The sequence below is a fragment of the Silurus meridionalis genome, chromosome 4 (assembly GCF_014805685.1).
Source record: "Silurus meridionalis isolate SWU-2019-XX chromosome 4, ASM1480568v1, whole genome shotgun sequence".
Lineage (NCBI taxonomy): Eukaryota > Metazoa > Chordata > Actinopteri > Siluriformes > Siluridae > Silurus > Silurus meridionalis.
In genome coordinates, this window is record NC_060887.1 from 39,845,168 (window position 1) to 39,852,667 (window position 7,500).

At 38.0% G+C, this 7,500-nt stretch overlaps 1 protein-coding gene and 1 pseudogene across 1 annotated transcript in view; both read left to right on the plus strand.

Annotated features, from left to right (window-relative positions):
* The window catches only part of LOC124385173, an 11,116-nt pseudogene extending 7,527 nt beyond the window's left edge, over window positions 1-3,589 (plus strand).
* LOC124385134 (NACHT, LRR and PYD domains-containing protein 4E-like) overlaps window positions 1-7,500 on the plus strand; it is a 205,458-nt gene that overhangs the window by 98,949 nt on the left and 99,009 nt on the right. The window lies entirely within an intron of this gene.

Consider the following 7,500-nt stretch of genomic DNA (forward strand, 5'->3'; position numbering starts at 1 on the left):
CTAAACTCTACACCTCTATTACATTCTACATCTCTATTACACTCTACCTCTACTACACATCTACTACACTCTACATCTCTATTACACTCTACACCTCTATTACACTCTACACCTCTATTACACTCTACATCTCTATTACACTTTACATCTCTATTACACTTTACATCTCTATTACACTCTACACCTCTATTACACTCTACACCTCTATTATACTTTACATCTCTATTACACTCTACACCTCTATTACACTCTACACCTCTATACCTCTATTACACTCTACATCTCTATTGCACTCCACACCTCTATTACACTCCACACATCTATTACACTCTACACCTCTGATACACTCGACACCTCTATTACACTCTACACCTCTATTACACTCTACATCTCTATTACACTCTACCTCTACTACACCTCTATTACACTCTACCTCTACTACACCTCTATTACACTCTACACCTCTATTACACTCTACACCTCTATTACACTCTACCTCTACTACACCTCTATTACGCTCTACATCTCTATTATACTCTTCACCTCTATTACACTCTACACCTCTATTACACTCTACACCTCTACTACACTCTACACCTCTATTACACTCTACACCTCTATTGCACTCTACATATCTACTACACTCTACACCTCTACTACACATCTACTACACTCTACACCACTATGACTCTCTACATCTCTACTACTCTACACCTCTATCATTATCTATCATCTCTATTACACTCTACACATCTACTACACTCTACATCTCTATTGCACTCCACACCTCTATTATACTCTACACCTCTATTACACTCTACACCTTTATGACACTCTACATCTCTATTACACTCTACACCTCTATTATACTCTACACCTCTATTACACTCTACACCTTTATGACACTCTACATCTCTATTACACTCTGTCCTGGAACCCCAGACGGTGGAAACCGGGAGTTAAACAGGGTGTAGTTTATTGATCTTTGAAAAGAACAAACACAGGAGATTCATAAACTGGAGTCCAGTAAATGATAATCTTAGCTGTAGAGACCTTCAAGAGAAGTGTAACGAGGAGCACTGAATTACAGGAGAACGCACTCAATAGGGAGTGCAGATGGTCTAGGGTAGGTATATGGTAGTTTGGATGGTGAGTGAAGGGGGAGAGCGATCTTTTAAAGGGGCTGGATTCAGAGGCACCAGGTGCAGGTGATTAGTAGGTGGGAAAACTGTTCTCTGACAGTGTGTGTGTGTGTGTGTATTTGAGGTGTTGTGTTATTTCCTAATCAGAGGTGGAAATGTACCAGAAAATCATACTGAAGTAAAATTAGTATTACTTTAAAAAGTAAAAGTATCTGCTCTAAATTCTATTTAATTCACCTTTTAAAAGAACTCAAGAGCAGTTTGTAGTTTTATGCTTTAAATGTTATTCCACTTTATACCCTGCAAAACCTACAAATTAAAAATGAAGCTTACATCAGTGTCATTCTTTTTTATAGATGTTTCTCAGTAACAGAAACAGAAGACAATATCAAACACAATATTTCTAATAAACAGTTTAATTTTTGACTGCTGGCACTGACAATCCAGGCAATCCTGAAAATCCTGTTATCTACACCCCATGATGCTTTGCGTGATCTGTGGCTGGAACTTCTGTTACGACATAAACAATCATTCACTTCAGTGTCACTAATCATTTATTCAGAACAAGATGTGGAATCACATGCTGACAGAACTTATAGAGCACAACATCAGCATGTCCTTCTCTTCCTGAACAGAGGAATGGGAGGATGATGTAAAAAGTGACAGCGTGTAACGTACAGTAGCATTTTTAGCTACTTTGTTGATTCAGTTGCATGTGACAGAAAGGTGATGATCAGTGTGAAAAGCTCAGAGTTTTACCAAAACCTTCACAGTAATAAAGTCGCTCGTGTGCTATTTAAGGATGCAGGAAATGATTTAGTGTAATTAAAAGCTGATGTAGAGGAGAGTTAAAGTCACACATTGTAGTTACATTTACCTGCATGCAATTACATCTAAAATCACACTGCTTCCCCTCACCCCTTATACCCACCCAGACCATGAACCCTGTGCAGCCCCTCACCCACATCACACCTCAGTGCCAAGTGTTTTACATCAACACAATTACTATCATTGTACCTACAATAGTCATTTAAAATATAATAACATATGCACAGGGTCATTAGACTCCTAATATAAAGTAAAATTAATTAATGATGATTGTATTCTATTATTAGTATTAGCATTAGCATTAGGCTAATAGTAGAAGCACTAACCAGTGTTTTACATCTAAAAGCTACAATCCTGTGGGGGAAAGTAAATAAAGAGTAAGAAAGACTATAATTTTCTCTATAAACACGGTTCTTTAAGACACAAATGAAGCTTCATCTGGTTATAAGTGTAAACACAAACAGCACGTGTTTTTCCTGAGCTTTTTACTGCATTTAAACATTTTCCACCTGAAAACAAACCGCATAAAACACAACATATTGGCGTCGGCGTAAGTCAGTAAAGGCTGCTACTACTTCTGGTGAAAGTTTTACCCATAATGGTTTTTACAGCAGTGCAGCAGGAAACAGGGGGATAAAGTAGTGACGGCAGGTTGAGGGAAAATGTAGTCAAGTAAAAGTAAATGTTCACTGTTTTTAAACTACTTAATAAAGTACAATTTCTGAGAAAAACTACTCAATTACAGGAAACAGAGAATTTGTAATTTATTACTTTACTCCACTGATCATCATTTCTCTCTCCCTGTGTGTGTGTGTGTGTGTGTGTGTGTGTGTGTGTGTGTGTGTGTGTGTGTGTGTGTGTGTTTGAGATGCCAGTGTTCTGAAATATCATAGTTTCTCTTTCTGTGTGTGTGTGTGTGTGTGTGTGTGTGTGTGTGTGTGTGTGTGTGTGTGTGTGTTTGAGATCTAACTGTTCTGATTTATCATCATTTCTCTCCCAGGTTGTGTGATTGTATTCTCACAGAGGAAAGTTGTAGAATTCTGTCCTCAGTTCTCAGTTCAAACTCCTCCAGTCTGAGAGAACTGAACCTGAGTAGGAATAAGCTGCAGGATTCAGGAGTGAAGCTGCTCTCTGCTGGACTGGAGAATCCACACTGTACACTGGAGATACTGAGGTCAGATCATCACTTACACACTGTAGATCCTGCATTTCTGTCATATGACTGTTTTAGATGAATAAAATGGTGTGTGTCCTGAAGCACAATTTAAATAAAGCAGCAACAACTGCTATAGTTTTCCAGATTCATAAATAACAAACATTGAAATAGACGTTTAACAATCTGGATCTTTCTTGTTTTGTGTGTGTGTGTGTGTGTGTGTGTGTGTGTGTGTGTGTGTGTGTGTGTGTGTGTGGTGATCTATAATTGTTGATCTCTCTACAGGTTGGAATCCTGCAGTATTACAGGTGAAGGTTGTGCTGCTCTGGTTTCAGCTCTGAGGTCAAACACCTCATCACACCTGAGAGAACTGAATCTGAACTACAATAAAGCAGGAGAATCAGGAGTGAAGCTGCTCTCTGATCTACTGAAGGATCCACACTCTAAACTGGAGAAAGTATAGTGAGTTTCACACACACACACACACACACACACACACACACACACACACACACACACACAATTTGAGGAATCTGAAGACTGATTCTGATGAACAAATCTGATAATTCTGCTTTACAGATATAAGCAGTGAGGTTCCTGATCTGATCGTTTTTATTCAGAAGACGATGAGGATAAACTCTTCCAGTACAAAGCTCATGATAACAGCTATGAGAGCTGTTTTTCAGATCAATGTCCTGTTCCTGAACTCTCAAAAGCTGTGATTGCTTCTCTTGCCTTTTACTTCATGCTCTTTTATCGTGAGCTGCAATCTGGGATCTACTGCACTGGCCAGAGGCTGCTCAAGACTTACCTCATCCTCCTCCAGCTCAGTCATGGCCTTCGCTGCTGCAAACCTGGAGAGGTTTGTAGGCTGTGTGGTGCCTCCTGGAAGTGCTTCCCATTCTGGTAGGAACTGTTGGGTCATGAGTGCCTTATATAGTGCCGCCATTTTGCCTACATTTTTGCAAACTGTTCAGCAAACTGACACATTAAAAAAATCAGCAATGGTGAGCAGATCATCCTTCCTGCATCCTGGACGAGACTCCACATCTGTTATGATCCAGTCTCCTGAAGAAGCTGCTCAGATGAGTAGTGAATCATTTTGATCCAACCAGATACAAGTCCAATTATCATGATTCAACTTGCAGATAATCACAGCTGGATAACTGAGGATTTTCACAGACAGAATCAGTCCAGGGTCAGACCACACAGAGTAATTATCTTAGAATTCAAGGGATTAGAAATCTTTATAATCTACCAGAAACCTGATGCACACAAAATATTTAATAAAAAAGGTTTTGGTATTTTGTTAAAGTAAACTTATATTTATATACACAGCTGTACAATGGCGTGACTTCAGGGTGAGCTAAGACCAAAATAATAAATTAAACAGTCTGATTTTGAAGCTTCCTTTCCTGAAAGAAAAGAAACAATTGTACAGGAAACTTCCCAAAATTCCTACTACAAAAACAAAGAAAAACAGATTCCACCCCAAAAAAAAAAGCAGCCGCACCCCTACTGTCGGTGAACTGAGTGAATATGTACAGTGATAATTATATACAGAGAAAAACACAGTAACAAGTTCAAGACTGAAAACCAAACTCAAAGTCACAATACAGGCACAACCCAGTCTCACAGTATTTTGTGATGTAGTCATGAAATTTAATCTACTGATTCGTGTTCATGGACACAAATTTCCCTCTTTTTTCGTGTCACTCAGCATGACTTTCCATCTAATGTATTTCAATACGGAGTATCTTTTGTGTTTCTGCCACATTTTACTTTCTGCCACTGGGCACCACAGACGCTGTATTGTGTTTTTCTTCTCTCATAAAATTTTTTAATCTTCAAGCACTTTTACTCAACATTTATTCAGGAGATTTTATTCTTGTTTTTATTGTTTTATTTTCTGTAATCTACTCGTTATTATAAACCATCATCAGTGGTTCCTTCCAGTCACAATACAGTAAATATATTCTCCTGGGTAATTAACCAGACTGCAGATTTGTGCTTCAGCCATCGTTTCTAAATGTCGTTTCTATTCTGAGAAATATCGTTTTTCCATCAGTTTAATGTCAAATCTAACAGTAAACACTACAGTACCCATGAGTCTTATAGAGCGTTACTATGGTGAAGACGGAGGCTAAAATTACCTCAGTATCTGCCGCCGATTCTCTTTTAATGACATCATCATCTCTTCTCAACACATAAACACGAAAGTGTGCCTGATATTTTAACAATATGATGTTATTGACCATCAGTTTTAATTGTTTCTGTTTTTATTGTGAGAAATAAAGTTTTTTGTGGGATCATTTGTTTATTAATAAATACAAATGTATCGAGATGAAAGAACTTCACTATAAAATTCTGCAATTCTTTACTTTTTTGTATTTCTAATAAACAATATCATACATTATTTTTATGTGAGTATGCAAAGGATTTTGGGAAAGAAATGTCTTGGATTGATTTCTCTGTTCACAACAGCATTTTTATTATATATCATATTATATATTTTATTTTAATAATTAATGTAGTGTTTATGATTTGGGAATCAGGGTCAAAGGCGTTGGATGTTCTGTTAAAACTGAACTGTGGCCTTTTTCATTTTCATTAATGTAAAGTAAAAAAAGTTTTTTTCTGTATTGATCTAAAACTATTGTCACGGTGTGAGAAACAAAAGGCGGAAGCCGGAGTACAGCTCGCTCGGGTTTTAATGGCATGCGTGAGAGAGGTACACACACGCACACACACACACACACACACACGCACACATACACACACGGCAGTCCTTAGGTTGAGAAAGATGGTCCGAGTAGCGCATTGGGAGAAGCGTAGCTGACCCGAGATGCACAGGAGGGGAAGCGCAGCACGGGATTCTGGAGTCCGGATGACACGGATGAAGGAAGTCCTGAAAGCCGAACGACAAAACATGCAGTATGGGAAGTCCAACACAAACAATAACGAACAAGGGTGAATGTGAGTGAGGGGTTTATGTAGGAGCGGGGTGGAGTGATGATGGGCTTCAGGTGTGCCTAGTTAACCCTGGAGCTTCAGAGAGTGGAGGCATGAGTGTTCAGGAGTTTCTGGCTGCTTTATACACATTTCTCTCATTTATCAACAAAAGAGTACAAAAAAACAAATCAACAATCTGTCAGATCTTTTCACCAAATCAAACATGTCTGATTTCCTGAGGTGTGCAGTGGACAAGACCTTACAGAGTGAGAATGGACACCTGGACCTGTTCCTCCGCTTCCTTCTGGGTCTCTCACTGAGGCCAATCAGATTCTCTTACGAGACCTACTGCCCCAAACAGGAAGTAGCTCTCACAGCAAACAGGAAACAGTCGAGTACATCAAGAAGAAGATCAGAGAAAATCCATCTCCAGAGAAATCCATCAATCTGTTCCACTGTCTGAATGAACTGAATGATGATTCTCTAGTACAGGAAGTACAACGTTACCTGAACAGCAGTAATTCCAGGTGTCTCAGTGTAGTCAGACTCTCTCCTGCTCAGTGGTCTGCTCTGGTGTTTGTGTTGCTGAACTCAGAAGAGAATCTGGATGTGTTTAATTTGAGGAAATATGACGGATCAGATGAATGTCTTCTGAGGCTGCTGCCAGTGGTCAAAGCATCCAGAAAAGCTGAGTAAGTCATTTTAAAATGATTTCATAAATGTGTTACTAATTCCATAAATGTAGTTATTATTTGAAATGAACACTAATGACACTGCACTGATTAGGATCATGATTATCATTCATTACTCCAATCAGGTAACCAGTGTTTACTGATGTGATTTAAATCATTGCTAAAAGCTAAAGTGCAGAATGACATCATCAAAATTATTGATCATTAGTGGTTGTAGTGAGAGACTGTACATTTTATATATAAATGTTATCATTGTTTTGGAGCTGATGGAGATCCATAATCACAATAAAAACACAAATTCACAAGGGGACATTAAATATATATTTTTCTGTGCACATTTTAATATAAAAATATCAAAATAGTGTCCTGACCTTTTTGTTTCACACTCAATCACAGATTTATCTAAAAACACAAATCAGTTAAAATAAAATAATATACAATATGCAGTCAGAGTTTTATCATTAATGCCTCTCCTTCAATTATATGAAGTTTGCCAGTACCATATGATGAAAAACAGCCCCACACCATGATGTTCCCACCTGCATACTTTCCTGTTGGTCTAGTGTTTTTTTTTAGATTAGGTTAGATTGGATTCAACTTTATTGTCATTACACATGTACAAGTACAAGGCAACGAAATGAAGTTTGGGTCTAACCAGAGTGCAATAACAGCAAGTGCAGGATATATAGTTTTGTACATGAATTTACAGTTAAATAAAATAAAATATAGA